Genomic DNA, 18,287 nt, shown 5'->3' with positions numbered 1-18,287 from the left:
TTTGAAATATTGGAGAGACTCATCGCTGCCCAGCAGGCCCGGGAGGAAAGGAGGGAGTTACCTGACCCTCCCCTACTCCCACAATTTGAGCCAGCCCTACAGTGGGAGGATCTTGAGTCACCCCGGTATAATCTTGCTCCTCCACAGTACCATCCAACACCACCACAGTATAATCTAGTATCCCGATCACATCACCTGGCACCACCACAGTGCAATCCGGTGCCTCCACCGTATCATCCAATACCACCACAGGTCATTCGGTCCCTTCCCAATACAATCCATTCCCTCTTCCACGGAATCCAATTCCACCCATGATGGACTCAATCTACATTAAAAGGTACAAAAGACAAAACTTATCTACTTTTGTTTGGGCATCTTCCTTTGAAGAAAATGAGTACTGGTTAGTTGAGATAGAGAAAGCTTTCACGACTCTTAGGGTAGTTTCCGAACAGAGAGTTATACTTATCACCTACATGCTAGTGGGAGAGACAGGTCGCTAGTGGCAGCTCAAGTAGGTCACCCTACCTGTTCCAGTCATTTGGGAATAGTTCTTGATGACCTTCAATATAGAATATCTCCCAGAGCATCTCTGAAAGTTGAAGGAAATGGAGTTGCACACCTAGTTCAGGGTGATATGGCTGTGTCAGAGCATGCCTGAAAGTTCATAAAGTTGGACCGGTATTCCCCTAAGAGCATGATGGATGAAGGCAGAAAGGCAAGAAAGTTCGAGTGGGGCCTCCATCCTGAGATTAGACAATAGTTATATGTGTTCGAGCTCAGTACTTACTCAGCCGTTCTGGCCAAGGCACAACTAGTAAAGATGAACCTTTGCATCTTTCCTCTAGCAGTGGGGAACCTCAAGTCCCTGGTTTCACCACCGCATACTAGCACCCACTGCACCTGTTTAACAGAACAAAAGACCTAGTCCAGTGACTCAAGCTCCTCCTTATATTCCGTTAACAGGACGCGGTAGGACTTGCCAGCACTGTGATAAGGATCATGGGGACCAACTCTGCAATCACCTCAACAATACTTGTCGTATATGTGGGAGTACCCAGCACTATACGAGAGAGTGCCTGAGGAATCAGAACCAAGCCAAATCTCTTATCCAGGGCAAAGCTTACAACCTCACTCAGCAAGATGCAGAAGCCAACCCAGACGTGATACAGAGTACTTACACTATCTGTAATTATTTTGTACATATTTTGATTGATACTGGTGTCTCACATTCATTTGTCTCACATGCTTTTACATCAAACTTGAATGTATTACCTAAAAGACTTGATTCTGTGTTGTTTGTATCTACTTTTGGGAGTATGACACTATTAGGGAATGTTATATACAGAGCTTATATCATAGATATAACAAATAAAAAATTAAGTGTGGACCTAATAGAGATTGACATGAAGAATTTTGATGTAATCCTAAGAATAAACTGCCTAACGACATATCACGCCACCACAGATTTTTTTCACAAAAAATTTGTATTCAACCCTCCTAATGAAGAGTCATTTATAAATTAATAAAAATTTTAAACATTATTCCCTCATGAAAATTTTTCTATTACAAAATGGTTTAACTCGACTATTTTCTCTAACAATGCAAACCTAAGAAAAAAATTTGTATTCGAGAGATTTCGGTAATTCAAGACTTCCCGGATATGTTTTCTGATGAACTACCCAGACTGTCAGTGGATAAAGAAGTTGAATTCACCATAGATCTTCAGCTAAGTCGTGTTGAGATCGAAGAGTTGAGAAAACAGATCAATGAATTACAGGATAGTGGGTTCATCCGACATAGTGTGTCCTTTTAGAGTATTGGAATCACATTTGTAAGGAATGAGAATAAGATATTAAGGTTATATATTGACTACATAGGACTGAACAAGGTCACGATCAAGAACAAGTACCCATTCCCTAAGATCAATGACCTTTTTGATCAGTTGCAGGGTGTCCAGGTCTTCTCCAAAATAGATTTATATTCAGGTTACCATCAAGTAAAAATTAAGGCAAAAAACATTCTCAAAATAACTTTTCGAACCATATACGGACACTATGAGTACCTGGTCATGCCATTTGGACTAACCAATGCACCAACCATCTTTGTGGATTTGATGAACAGGGTTTTCAGATAATTTCTCGATCAGTCTGTCATTATATTTATTGATGATATCCTAGTTTGTTTAAAAAAAGATAGAGGAACACGCTCACTATCTAACTCAGGTTTTATAGGTTCTCAGAGAAAAGAAGTTATATGTAAAGTTGAGTAAGTATAGATTTTGTCCCGAGCAAACTACCTTCCTAGGGCATATCATATCAAGGGATGGAGTGTCAGTGATGTAACGGCCCCGGAAAATTTAAAATGAAATGTGTATTAAAAATATCAAATGCGGAAGCGAAGTCAAAAATTCGATTAACATCCCTTACACTAAAACTAAAAATGTGCTCACAAAATATAAAAGATCAAACTACTTAAAGGAGAAACTTGAAAGTAAAAGCTACAAATATGACTACGGAGTCTTTAGGCATCCCCTTCGTCGTCCTCCTGCGGAACGGGCTCGGGAACAATGTCTTCCTGATCTGAAATGATTAAATAAGGAATGAGCTACACTAGCCCAGTAAGGATATCACGATATCTCACCGTCACGGAGGTAAAGGTGGGTAGAAAACACAAAAAGACCAATGGAACATAATTTACAATAAATTCTTTTGTCAATAATAAATCCTTTACCATCCACTTACCTCGGTGAAATTCATAAAACAGTATACGAAAGCAATAACATTATCATCATCGTGAAATCATATATAAACTGTATAACATAATACTTATCACGCCTTTTGTAATTCAATCATTACACAACATATTTTCCTCTTTTACCAGCCCACTAGTATCCATGGGGATCCATAGGGGTCCCGCTACCCGTTAACCCTTAACACTTGAAATCAGATTCCAGGGCCGTCCCCATACCCCGTCCGGTATGGGCGCCAAAACTATAAACCTCATTACCCCGTCCGGTATGAGGGTGAAACGGACCGTCCCCATACCCCGTCCGGTATGGGAGACCACAATCCCGGTAGGGTTTCCTACGGACCCGGTCCGTCCACCATCTCCCAGGATATCTAGTCAGGCTGACCACATTATACAATTACCCATTTACATAATCTTTCATTCTCTTTTTCCTCAGTCAACATCATCAATCCACATACAAACAAGCAAAACGATAATTTATGCCAAACAGACAACATACAGCATCAATATCCCAGTCATTAAATCCATAATCAATAAAATAGTAAAATATGCACACGAAACTATAAAATAAAAACATCAAACCTCATACTGCATTTAAAACTGTAAAACATGCCAAATAACAGTTAACCGACAAACACACTAGACTCGGGCTCCATTAGTGACCTTAAGTAATTTCACACATTCGTTGATTCATGAAATACCGTTTTATCATTTATTGAACTTTAATACCGTGATAGGAAATAGGGTGAGGGGTCCTTACTCGTTTCGGGGTCCGAACACGGCTTCACAGTGCGCCTACAGACTATCCCTAATTTTCTCTGAATTTTTCCCGGGAAACTGAAACGCACTACTGGTACCTGCACATGTTCCAAAAAATCCCAAATTAGGCCCAGGGCCCCTTTTTGGCCAATATCGCAATTCCGGCACGGCAGCTCCGACGTGCTCCGGCGACGGCGATTCGCCTCGGTTTGGCCGTTTTCGGCCGTTTCTGGCCGAATTTGGCCACACTTGCATCGGTCCTTGCGATAAAACAACCCTAGGGCCCTCGGGGGGCCAAAAAATTACGGAAAACCGAAGCTTACCGGCGGCGGTGCTCTCGGGTGCGGCGGCTCTCCGGTGAGGTTCGTATTTTGGTGATTCGGCTCTGATCAACCTGTAGAGAAAAGAATGGTGATCACGGTGATATAAAAATTGCATCAAACGGAGGCTGGGAAGGGCCTCATCGGAGGCAAAAACCGAGGAGGGGCGCGGCGGCACCACTGGGTTTCGGCCGTGTTTTTCGGCCGTTTGGCCGGGGTTTTGGCTCCGATTTGGCCACAGGGGAAATCAGCGTGAAAAAACGAGTCGGGAGTATGAAATTTACCTCGATCGGCGGTCAGAAATCTCCCCGATGCGGCGGCGGGTGGCGGCGGCCGGCGTCTGGTTCGTCTTCTCCGACGAGGGCAGGCGGCTAGGGTTTTTGTGATCAGGTGTGGGGATTCTATTTATACCCTTTTGCCTTTTGATCTCAGCCGTCCATTTTGATTTAATCTGGGCCGTCCGTTTTTAATTCAATCTGGGCCGTCCGTGCGATTGCATCTGGCCCGTCCGTACGCACGCTTGATTTGGGCCGTCCGATCGCACGTACGCGGATCGCCAACGTGGCCCATCCCCGGTCGACGTGGTTTTGCCACGTGGCAGGTCCTGGTTGGCCGGGACTGCTGACTGGGTCTGCTGACGTGGCTTTTTTTTTAAACCTAATTAAAATAATTAATAATAAAATAATAAATTTTTTTCAAATTTCCGAGCGTTACAAGTGAACCTTGAAAAAATTGAGTCAGTGCTTAGTTGGGAGAAATGGACCTCGATCAAGGAGATTCGTAGTTTTCTGAGAATAGCATATTATTACCGCAGGTTTGTAGAAGGATTTTCTACCCTAACTGCTCATTTGACTTGGCTCACAAAGAAGAATGCCAAATTTAAGTAGAATAAGAACCGTGAAATGAGTTTTTTAGAACTAAAGAAGCGGTTGATTACTGCACCTGTGTTGGTCTTGCCAAGTTAGATAGGTGTATATACAGTTTATAGTGATGCCTCCTACCTAAGGTTGGGTTGTGTTTTGATGCAGTATGGAAAAGTCATAGCCTATAAATCTAGACAGTTGAAGAATCATGAGAAAAACTACCCCAGCCACGACTTAGAACTTGTCGCGATTATCCACACCTTGAAGACTTGGCACCATTACTTGCATGAGTAGACTTTTTATATCTATACCGACCATAAGAGCTTGAAACACATATTCACTCAAAATGATCTCAACATACGTCAGAGACAATGGATAAAACTTCTTAAGGACTAGGATTGTAACATTTTGTATCACCCGGACAAGGGTAATGTGGTAGCCGACACACTTAACAAAATAAGTGCATGTATGTTAGCTCACCTAATGGCTTCAGAATGCATGGTAATAGGGGGCGCACAATAGATACAACTTCAGGACCTAAAGAGAGTTACATGTTTGGCCCACCTGACTAAAGGAAGCTAAATCCGTCGATTCCACCCTAGCAACTCTCAGAAAAGATGCAGAACAGAGAGTAAATTCAGAATTTTGAGTCTCTGCCAATGGGCTACTCAGATTTTAAGATAGGGTGTGTGTTCCAATGATAGTAAATTAAAAATGGACATCATGACAGAGGCTCATAGCTCAAAATTTATCATGCATTCCGGAAGCACTAAAATATATCAAGGTATCTAACTCCAGTTTTGGTGGAACGGGATAAAAAGAGAGGTGGCCAACTTTGTTTCTAAGTGTCTAGTGTGTCAGCAGGTCAAAGTAGAACATCAACGCTTAGGCGGACTACTTAAGCCATTATCAATTCCGAAGTGGAAATGAGAACACATCACAATAGATTTCATGACATGATTACTTAGGGCACTCTCGGAACATGATACAATTTGGATAATTGTTGACCGACTCACCAAGTCTTCTTACTTTTTGGCCATCAAGATGATCGATCCCTTGAATAAGCTATAAAAAATATATATATGGGAAGATAGTCAGGTTACATGCAGTACCAGTGACAGTAGTATCCGAAAGGGAGCCCAGGTTCACTTCTCGGTTCTGGTCTAGTTTTCAGCAAGTCATGGGAATGAAACTATCTCTTAGTATCACATTCCATCCTTATAACTATGGACAATTAGAAATAACGATCTACATACTGGAGGACATGCTCCGAGCTTTTGTTCTTGACTTCATGGGCCATTAGGATGATCATTTACCGTTAATAGAGTTTGCCTACAATAACTACTAGCAAGTAAGTATCGGCATGGCTCCATACGAGGTGTTATATGGCTGCTCATGCAGATCATTGATCTGTTGGGAAGAGGTGGGTGGTAAAAAATTGTTTAGCCTAAATCTTATGGAGGAGATTACAGTCAAAATAGTTAAGATCAAGAAGAACATCCAGACATCTAAGAGCAGACAGAAGAGTTATGCGGATACTCGGGGGAGGGATTTGGAATTTGAGAAAGGTGATCGAGTGTTCCTCAGGGTCACCCCATTCAAGAGAATCAGTAGATTTGGCAAGAGCTGCCTTCGACCGCCAAATAAGGTAAATATTCTCATAGCCACTCGAAATTTGATTCCGAGCACCCCTGTAATCATATCGGAGCAAAATGAACGGCATGTGAGCTGGAAATTGCGGGCAAAGCCGGCGCCACCGCCATGGACAAAATCCACAACCTTTTCTGATGAGCCCCTTCCCATTTCCTGTTTGATGCGATTTTTTTATCACTGTGTTCACCTTTCTGTTTTCTACAGGTTTACCAAAGAAAAACTCTCAGCCGCGAAGGTGAGCCGACGAAGCTGTCGCACTCGAAAAATTCTACCACCAGTAGGTTTTTATTTTTTTATTTTTTTGGCCAACCGAGCCTCACTAACATATTTTTTTCGCAGGGATATGTATAAATCCAGCTGAAATTGGCCAAAACTGGTCGAAAACGGCCAGGACGAGGCAAACCACCGACGCAGGTGGTGGTACCGTCGCTGAAGCACAATGGTACCACCATGCTGGAACTCTAAAATTGGTCGGAAAAGATTTTTTAAGCTGATTTTAGATTTCTATGGTATTTTTAAGTACGTGACAAGTATTTTGGATTCCACATGGATAATTCAAGAAACTTGGTACCCATCAGAAAGCGTAGTAGTTACCGTGGCGTCCTGAAACACCGATTCCGGTAAGGATCCCTCACTCTTTTCTCCATTACAGCAAATTAAGGTTTAATAATTAATAATTAATAATTTTATATTTTTATGAAAATTAGAGAACCTTAAAAATAATTATAGGTCACTAGTAAAGCCGGAACCGGTTAGTTCATGGTCATTTTGATTTCCTATTTATTTTTTTGTATTGCCTATATTTGGTTACTATTATACTATGCGTAATTCAATTGATAATTTTTAGGGTCTTTTTGGTTATTTGGTTATTTGTTTCCCTTACATTGTATGTCGGTATTTCGGTCATTGATTATTTAGTTGTGTTAAACTACATTATTGTCTAAGTGAACTATTAGTATAAAATGAGACATGGTTATTGCATGGTTGATTGTTATACTGATGGAAATCTGTATGAGAAAGACTTATTGGATACCCGGAAAAGGGTGGACGGGCCCAATACATAAGGAACCCGATAGTGAACGTTACCTCAATCGGACGGGGCTGTGAAGTCCCTTACCAGTAAGTTTTGAGAGATATGGTTCAGCTTCATACCGGACGGGCTATCGAGGTGGTGGAATATTTTGTGTCCATTACAGGATAGGGTATGGGAATGACCGGTTAATTATTTAATTGGATAATGGGTTCACGAGTAGGAGAACATCCCTATGGAACCTCAGGGGTACCGGTAAGTGGGTAAAAATATAAAATGATCGTTTCTTGTTATCTTATATGTGATAAATAATAATGCATGAATATGAGTTTTCATAAGTTATTGTTGGGAAAGACTTGTTGTAGAGACTTGGAACTTAAAAAGAAATAAAGACATGAATTGAATGCGAAAGCGGAATAAGAGAGTTAGGGTTTACATTCATTACATAATAGTTTAGAATACCCAATAGGGCTACTAGAATGTCCATTCTAAAAGGAATTACAAAAATTAAGGAAATAAACAAAAAGTTAATAACTGAGCATTCTAGGACGACCTTCGCTAACTTTAGAATGGAGTCCAAGTGGTAAACTATTCACAACGCTCTTGTTGATGGGGATCTGGGTCTTAGTTCTCTTGATTTGAAATAGTTAATTAAATGGTGAACTACACTAGTGCAGTAAGAATATCACACTGTTCACCAATACAGAAACTTAAAGTTGATAAAAATCATAAAAACAACCAATGGAGTTATTAATTTAAGTAAATCATTTATCATAAAAAAAAACTATTTATTGCATATATTTATTGTTTGCGAGATTTTCAAAATTGGCTTATAGAGACAATAACCCAAATGACATTCCAATCTTATATTCAAGTGAGCAAAAACAATAACTTTTCCTATTTATTTGCCTACTGATATCCTTGGGAGGCCCATAGGGATGTCCCACTACGCATGAACCCATATCCAACATTGTCACCAAACTGACCGTTCCCATACCCCGTCCGGTATGAGCACCAAAAATACCATCCCTCATGGTATGAGGATGAATCAGGATGTCCCTATACCCCGTCTGATATGAGCATCAAAAATATCATTCCTCAATACTCCATCCGGTTTGATGGTGAATCAGGCCGTCCTCATACCCCATTCGGTATGAGCGCCAAAATTACCATTCATCGATACTTCGTCTAGTATAAGGCAATGTTCGCGATAGGGTTCCCTATGTACCCAATCTATCCATCATCTCCCAAGATATCCAATAAGGCTACCATTTTTTTCATTCACTTAACTAATCAATTTTTTGTTTATATTTAATTTTTTAATTTCATAATTTAACCATAAATCAACGCAAGACAAATAATACATGCATCAAAGAAATACAACTAAATTATTTTACTAATTTTAGTATATTATCATGTATTTAAAGCTGTAAAATCAAATAATTGATTAAACAGGACAAACAATAATAAATAACTGGTTCTGCTTCCATTAGTAACCTGTAATTAATTGTCGAAGTTTTTTAAATTACGCATAATACCGTATTTTCCATAATAGGGAATAAGGTGAAAGATTTTTACCCGAATCGGTGTCCGAAACACCAAACTTCTACTGTGCCTGCTAGCAGTCTCCGAGTTTTCTGAATTTTTCTACGAAGATTAAAACACGTTTCATGTACATAAAAATACCCTAAAAATCCAAAATTTCAGCTAAAAATATTTTTCAGCCAATTTCAAAATTTTGGCATGGCGGCACTGTTGTGCTCTGGTTACGGCACTACTGCCCGCGACGGCAATTTGCCTCGACCCAGCCGTTTTTAGTTAGTTTTGGCCGATTTCGGCTGGTTTCATACCCATCACTACGAGAAAACACGTTAGGGGGCCTCAGTTGATCAAAAAGTCAAAAAAATAAAAACTTACCGGTGGTGGAATTTTCCAGTGCGGCAGCTTTGCCGGCTCACCTTTGCTACGAGCATTTTTCTTCAGTCAACCTGTAGAAAAAAGAATGGTGAATACAATTGTGAAAGAATCGTACGAAATGGAAAACGAAAAAGAGCTCATCAGAGGCGATTTCTAATTTTGCCCACGGTGGTGCCGCCGGGCTTTACCTGCGATTTCTGCCTCATCAGTCATTCCTTTTGCTCCAATTTGGCCATGGGGGTGTTTGAAATCAAATTCCGAGTAGATAGGAGAATTTTTACTTTTTTTAGCGATCGGAGGCAGTAGTGGGCGACGGTCGGCTCCCTTCTCCGACGATTGATTCTTCTTCTCCGGCAGGAGGCTGGCGGTTAGGGTTTGGGTTTAGTGTGATGCAAGCTATTTATACATGTCTTCCTTAAATCTGAACTGTTCATCGCGTTTGATCTCAACCATACAATCAATTTTAAAGAGAAAATAAATTTAGACTGTTCATCGTGATTTGATCTCAATCGTGCGATCTCGTTTAAAGAGGGAACGAATCTGAGCTGTTCATCGCGTTTAATCGTGACCATACGATTGCCTCTGAGGAGGGAATGGATCCGAACAATCCACGCGTACCGGAACGCATCCAGACCGTCCGATTGCGGGCACGTGGATTGCCAGCGTGACCTCCCGCATAGCACCGAGTCAGCGTGCCTTGCCACGTAATGCGTTCCGGTTCGTCGGGCTGCTGACTAGACAGTCCTACGGGGCATAATTTTTTTTAATTGCGTTTTGACATCCAGTTTCTGATTTTTCTTTCAAAAATACCATCCGAACCTAAATTTTCATCTATTTTTCTCAAAATTATTTTCAATTTCATCATCAACCTATTTTTTTCCTAATTTCACATTAAATAAAAATTTATTAATTTTAAAATTATGTTTTTATATATTTTTTAAAATTTAAAATTAATCTCTAACCAAATTCTAGACCCTGGTATTACACTTGTTACACAAACATGGAATAAATAGTTTTATTTATAGTAAATGAATTTACATTAAATTAAGGGCTCTATTGGTTATTTTTCTTATTTTTACCAATATTTAGTTTTCTGTATTTGTGATTAGTGTGATATTCTTACTGAATTAGTGTAGCTCACCATTTTATTAATTATTTCATATCAAAAGGACTAATAACCAAATCTCAATCAACAAAGGGATTGTGAATAGTTCACCAACTGGACTCTCTTGAAAAGCTAGTGAAGGTCGTCCTACGATACTTAGTGATTTATTTTTCATTTATTTCTTTATTTTCCTTTATTCTTTTAGAATGAACATTCTCGTATCCCTATTGGATATTCTAAATTATTGTGTAAGAAATGTAAACGTTAACTCTATTATTTCACTTCCGCATTTAATTTATGACTTTATTTCTATTTAAATTTTAGACCTTTATATAAAGTGTTAGTAATATTTTATGTGTTAAACACCCAATAACATCTAATTTCAGTGTTATTAATTTTAAGTATTTGGCCATAATCTAGTTGAAGTACAATTGTAACGACCCCAGAAATTTAAAAGAAAAATGTATATAAAGAATATAAGTGTGGAAGCGAAATAAAAGGTTCTGGTTAATATCCCTTACACAATAACTTAAACGTACTAACAATACCGAAAATAAGTCCTCTAAAGAAAAATACTGGAAATGAAAGAATATAAGAGAAACTAATAAACATCTATGTAACTACTCGCCGTCTTCTTGTAGATCGGGCTCAGGAACCAAGTCTCCTAATCTGAAATGGTTAAGTAAGGAGTGACTACACTAGCCCAGTAAAGATATCATACTATATCACTATCACAGAAATAAAGGTTGGTAGAAAATAAAAAAAACCAATGGAGCACAAGTTTTAAGTAAATTTATTTATCAATAATCAAACCATTTACCGTCCACTTACCTCAGTGGGATTTATAAAAACGACATATGGAAATAATAACATCATAGATATCATAAGTTCATACATAATATGTAACATAGTACATGTCATACTTTTATCAGCCTACTAGTATCCGTGGGGATCTATATGGGTCCCCGCTACCAGTGAACCATTCCCTTAACAAACTTAATTTTCAGGGTCGTCCCCATACCCCGTCTGGTATGGGCGCCAAACAATAAACCTCAATACCCCGTCCGGTATGAGGGTGAAGCGGGCCGACCCCATACCCCGTCCGATATGAGTGCTAAGACATTTAAAGTCTCCATACCCCATCCGGTATGAGACAACGTTCCCGGTAGGGTTCTCTATGGACCCGGTCTTTCCACATCTCCCAGCATATCTAGTGAGACTGTCAACTTATCCATTTATCAATTCACATACCTTTTCTATTTTTTTTTTCTTAGTTTTCCGTTTCCCACATAAACATGAATACTTAAACAATTAACGAGCACCCAACAAGGCAAGCATATTATTAGATTCACGAAATCAGACCGAAATAAAGTAAGCAGTGATTCATGCATTCAAAACTATAGAATAAATAAAACAGATATCATACTGCATTTAAAACTGTAAAATAAACAAAACAGGAACTGACAGAGAAATACGTCCGGTTCGGGCTCCATTAGCAACCGTAATAAACTACGTATATCTATATAATTCATAAAATACAGTTTTATCACTTATTAGACTTTAATTCCGTGATAGAAAATAGGGTGAGGGGTCTTTACCTGATTCGAAGTCGAAAATCGGATTTTTCACTGCGCCTACGGGCAGTCCCTGGGTTCCCTTAATTTTTCTCCGGAAACTGAAACGCGCTTATGGTACCTACACATGTCCCAAATAACTCAAAATCAGACCCAAGGCCTATTCGGCCAATTTTAGAACTCCGGCACAGCGGCTCCGCCGTGCTCTGGCGACGGTGCCGCAGCTTACGGCGGCGATCTGCCTCGGGTTGGCCCTTTTTGGCCGTTTTCGGCCGAATTCGGCCAAACTTGCATTGGTTCCTGTAAGAAAACACCCCTAGGGCCCTCGGTGGGCCGAAAAAATACCAAAAACTGAAACTTACCGGCGGTGGGGCTCTCTGGTGTGGCGGCTCCTCCGGCTCGAGTCGCGATTTGGTGTTTTGCTCTTGTCAACATGTAGAGGAAGGAACGGTGGTCACAATGGTGTAAAAATTACATCGAATGGGAATCGGGAAGGGCCTCATCGAAGGCAAAAATTGAAAAAACCCGCGGCTTGGCTGTCTTCTCCAGCGAGAGCTCTAGCGGCTAGGGTTAGGGTTTGGGTGTGGATGATTTTATTTATAACCTTCCGCTTTTAATCTGAGCCATCCATCGCGATTTAATCTAGGCCGTCCGATCGCGATTAAATAAGAAATGAATTTGTACCGTTCATTGCAATGAAATATGGGCTGTCCGTACGCGTTTTTTATCTGGGCCATCCGTGCGCACGGAAACGGATCTCAGCCGTTCGATCGCGTGCACGTGGATCGCCCACGTGGCTCCCTTCCGCGTGGCCTCCCGCGTCAGTGTCTTTGCCACGCGGCGCGTTCTGGTTGATCGGGACTGCTAACCGGGCAGCTGACGTAGCGCAATTCTTCTAAATTGTGTTTTAACCCTTTATTTTTAATTTTTCTTTCAAAAATATTCTCATAACCCAAAATTTCACCCATTTTTCTCAAAATTGCTTTCAATTAAATCCTTAAAATAAAATTACCATTTTTATTATATTTATTACTATTATTTCTGTTTAATATAAATTAAAATAATTTAAAATAAATTAAATTCTATCAATACTTAATTATATTTATTTAGAATTAATTAAAAATAATACAATAAAATAATAATAATAATAATAAAATATATATATATTTTTTTTTTTTTGGTGTTACAACAATTCATTCAAACTATCAAAAATGTTTGTTTATAGTTTAAGGTATAGTAGAGAGTAAGTATCCAAAACTTGAGAAAACCAAGTGGATACCATTTGATATGCATGTAGTAGATGCTAACCACACAATACATCAAAATTAATTGCCACTTTTTTTTTTATTTTCTTTAGGAAAAATCAAACAAAGACGTGCGAAAGTAATTTTTTTTAAAAAAAAATAAATTATTGATTGAGGATAAATTTTTTTCAATTATTATATTTCATACCATTAGTGAGTCACCAATTCTCTCGAAATTACAAGGCTATTTTGACGAAATTTTTAGAAAAAATTGTCTTACGTCCCTAACTATTCTTTATCTATCCACCAATGTTAGTTTTGGATATAAATACTTTTTTATTGAAGGTCATTCGAATTTTTTCTAAAAATAAAGTATGAATTATTTCAACGTTGTAATATCTGGTATTCGAACATTAGCTTGATATATATATTTTTTTTAATTATAAATTTATTAAATAATGTTTCTAACCCTGAAAAGAAAAAAAAAATTAAAGATTGAGTTATGTTTTGAGGATTGCTTTCAAATTGAAATTTTTTCACCCACAAATTTTGATCTTAAGCCATAATTTTTCTTTGCCAACACGTAATTAGATGTTAAAGTAATTTAATTTTTTTAAGTGAAAGAATAAACGTGACAATATTAACGTTATTTTGTTGGTGTTATAATCAATTGTCTCGGCATATCTTTCAATTGTAACATTCACTATTATGCAACAAAAAATAAAAATATATATATATTCATGTAAATTTCAAATAAAATTTAGCCTCTTAATTTTTTTTTTATTTAAAAAAGTATATTTATTACATGTAGCCCAATAACCTATATTTAGTCTGTTGAAATTCTTGTTATTGTTTCTGGGGGGGTCACAATAACCCATATGCGGTTTATGCCTCGGCCCGTTGGAAAAGTGTTTAAAAATTTATTTATACGAAAAAAGTCCAACCTAAATGGTTGAAATTAATACTCAATTTATACATTTAAAATTTTATTTAAGAAAAATACGAAGTTATAACACCTGTCTCTATTGGCGGTTATTTTAATAGTTAATTAGACAATTAGTAGAATTGCTACACCTAAAATTTTAAATTAGATAATTAATATTATTAGTTAAATTATTAACAAAATTACAATATTTTTGTTTATCTTAGATCATAGGAGTATATTTTTAGTTACTTTAAAAACTAAATATCAGAGTTTAATTTCGTCTTTTCCTATCTATGTTGGAAATTACGTTTTTGCACATTTTTCTATTTATTTTGGGATCTACATATTAAATTCTAAACTATTTATTTCTGAATTTTCTTTGATTTTGAAAATTAATGTATATTAAAACTTCTATTTTTGTATAGTTAAAAAGCTAACATACGTGGCAATTACTTTAATATATATAGTTTGTATTAAAAAAAATAATAATAAAAATTTACTTGATAGAGAAAACAAGCTACAATACCACGAGGCACTATGTTTGAATTTCATAATAAATTACTATGTTGATTATAAATAATGTTACTAATAATTTTATACAGTTTTAAGTTACACTGGCGCGCTTTGATACAAAACGACGTAGCATTTTCCGCAGAAAATTGGGCGGCAAAAAGGAACTGAAGTTCAGCGATATTCTCGGGCATGACATCCTTAATTTTGCACCGTGATTTTAGGGTTCAATTGAAACCGTTGACATAATTATTACCGCGTGGGAATACAAAACTTCACTTTTATGTTTCAGAAATGCCAATATATATATATATATATATATAATTATAATATGAACAGGAAAATGAAATAAGATAACAAAGAATATCGCCATTGAATTGTATGTACTACTACACTCATAAAAATACAGGAATTTCCTTTTAAAATTTTATACTATAAATAACCTATCATACATAATATACTGACTATTCCACTAAAGAATATTTAATAAATAACCTCAAAAATATTTTTTAATAACTAAATTCAAACCTCACCTGTACTAAAAACGTATTAATAATTTAATTTTAATGTATATAACAATATAAATCATGTTCCTATAACTTGAATGTATTGTTTCATAAACAAACAAAAGTATTGACGATATGAGAATAGAAATACATGCATGTATATATATATATAGAGAGAGAGAGAGAGAATAAACAGACATGCTTGGCTCCTCGCACGCCACCGGCACCGGCCAATCATCGGAAAGATCGGGTTGTGCTTGTGGCATACAGGGAGCCAGGCATAACTATGTAAAGTCTGTCACCTTTATATTTCTCATGTAAAACCCTTCTTCTGTATCTCTGTATATCTGCTTGAATCATCAAGAAAACGTACATACAGGAAGAGAGAGGAAGAAGAGAGGAGGAGGAGGAGGTGAGAATACAAGGCATATATCTCCTCTTTATAGGACTTTAATCAATAATAATATGGAAAAAAATAAAATGAAAAGGATTTTGTTACTGTAAATATGTTTAGTTTTTAAAGGAAAAATATCATTAAAAATAAAAAGGAAGAAGACCCCATAAAGCACTTTCCTTAAAGAACATAATTTTTAAGATTATAATGTGTATGTATGTCTATATATATATATATATATATGTATAATTATATATTTGTGTATATAAAGAAAGAATCTGATAAAAAGAATCCAAAAGGCAGGCAGCACCGCCACACCAACCACAATTCAAACTTTTCTTTTTACACTCTCCCATCACTTTCTTTTTTGCATGCTTTGACACAAAACTCAATCTACTATACTTTCATTTATACCTAAAAGCATTCACTACTAGATATCACACACACAGAGAGACTTAATTATTAATGTAAATATAGAATAACATTATCATATTTACATATATAGTTAACAAGTATATAATAAAAATTTCAAAAGATAAAATTTTAATTACATTATTAAAATTGTAACCTCTAAAATTGTTTTAAAAAGAAATAAATTCTAAAAATTTAAATAAATGTAAGGGAATGTAGTTTTAAAATTATTTGAAGAAGATTTAACCATAGCATACAAAAGTTGACTTGAATATAATCTTGTTTTTTTTTAAGAAACATATATAATAATTATTATAAATTATTGATATTAAATAATAAATTTAGTAAAAATATATTTTTTATAAAGAAAAATAAATAAATAAGAAAGAAAGATAGTCACCCACGGCTCAAACATGAAAAAAGAAATAGGGTCCCCCTCTACTTTAATATTTATTTTCCAAAATTTATAATATCTATGGTTAGGGCCCCCTGAACACTTTGCCAAAATTCCATACAAATAATGTATTCTGGTGGTCAAAATAACATGCAATGATGATAATTATTTAGTCTTGTCCTCATAATTCCATTTTTCTTTTTATTTTCTAAGAGTACAGAGCATGAATGTTGTTACCAATGGCCAACAGTAAGAATTTGTTTAACTTCCAAGTTATTGGCAATTAATCCACTACTTCCAGTACAGTGAGGTCTTATTTCTAGAACTCTTGGAAGAAGAGTAAATTTTTTTTACATAGGGAGATATTAGGTATTAAGCAACATATCATGGATATTTATTGAGAAATATGTTATATTTACTCACTAAAATATCAAAACATATGTGTTTTAATAATTTAAATACATTTAAATTATTCTTTCAATAGAATTAGTTTCACATTTATTTTTTTAATAAAAGATTCACGTACATACTACAAAAGCATAAATAAAAAATAATATAACTAACAATATTTGACTTATTGATAAATTGAAAGCTCGCGTTAGTAATATTTTATAACTTCTATTTTCTCTTATTATTGTTGTTATTAAATGCTTAACGTCTCCATAGCGTTTATAGATAAAGAAAAAAGCATTGATGATGAAAAGTAAGAATGAAATCTCCGTAGTCATATACGTTAAGATTTTGAGGTTAACGTTGAAAGAGAATATTATTTTACCGTCGGACTCTTATTTTTATTATTTTAAAATATAAAAATTAAATTTTACATCAATAAGATAAAAAGATAAAATCAAATATAATTTCTTCCGGTATGAAATTTCATTTCCACAGTAGTCTTGCAAAAAAAAAAAAATCTAGCGACAAATAAGATGCACGAAGATAATGTATTCTCATGGTACTATCAAGCTAAACATACTTAGGACACTTTCATGGATGAAGAGATGTAGGGTTTGCTAATAATATAATAATGCAGAGATTAACTTTTTTTAATGAAAAAATTTCTTGATTAAAGTAGAAGAAAATTGAAATTAATTAGATTACTAGTTACCATTGATTCTATATGACGAGTAGATTTCTCATAAAAGATTTAACTTTACCATACTTAATTTAATTCAAAGACTCACATAACATTTCAACATTTTCACTTGGTGTCTTTTTTCTTTTGATGAATTTTAACTGGGGCCTTTTAAGACGTCTGGATTTGGACTTCGGAGACAGAAAAAATCTTGGCGAGGACCACCCATCTGACTATCTGCTTCATTCACGCCGTATTTCTCTTTACTTTGTCAACCTACTTTTTTAAGCTTCTTTTTCATTTTAAAATTTGCATCATATGGTCTTTCAGTTTTCTCAAATATGCATACACATCTTTCCAAATATATCTTATTTGCTATTGGGAAAATGTTGGTTTATATGACCCAAGACAAATGGTTCATCTATTTTTGCAAACAAATTGGGACTAAAATTCCAGCACCTTTTCCTAATTTTTCTTTTTGGGGTAATGTATGGTTAAGAATCATATTTTCTTCTTTTGTTAGTTGAGTTTAGACGATAATTTATGTTGAAATTATCCCTTATCTTATATGCATGTTTATGCCACAAGGAAAATATCATGAAATACATTATTATATATTATATATTATATTTATTAAAAATAATTTTTAAAACAGGGATCTTCTCTAAAACTCATAAAAAAAAATATAGGAGAAGTATAAGTTAAAGTTGTAATTGTTGCAATAAATCTAATGCTCAAGTTGTTTTATAGAAACAATATAATGGTACGGTATATTTATAAAAAAAAGTTCTTCCCAAATAGTCAAAATAATTTCATCAAATTTGGCAAGTAGAGAAAACTTTAGTTAATGAGATCGTTTGAC

Source organism: Carica papaya, chromosome 2, assembly GCF_054855325.1.
Source record: "Carica papaya isolate Zhongbai chromosome 2, ASM5485532v1, whole genome shotgun sequence".
NCBI classification, from domain to species: domain Eukaryota; kingdom Viridiplantae; phylum Streptophyta; class Magnoliopsida; order Brassicales; family Caricaceae; genus Carica; species Carica papaya.
The sequence above is the reverse complement of the archived record's forward strand: the minus strand, read 5'-3'. Positions refer to the sequence as shown.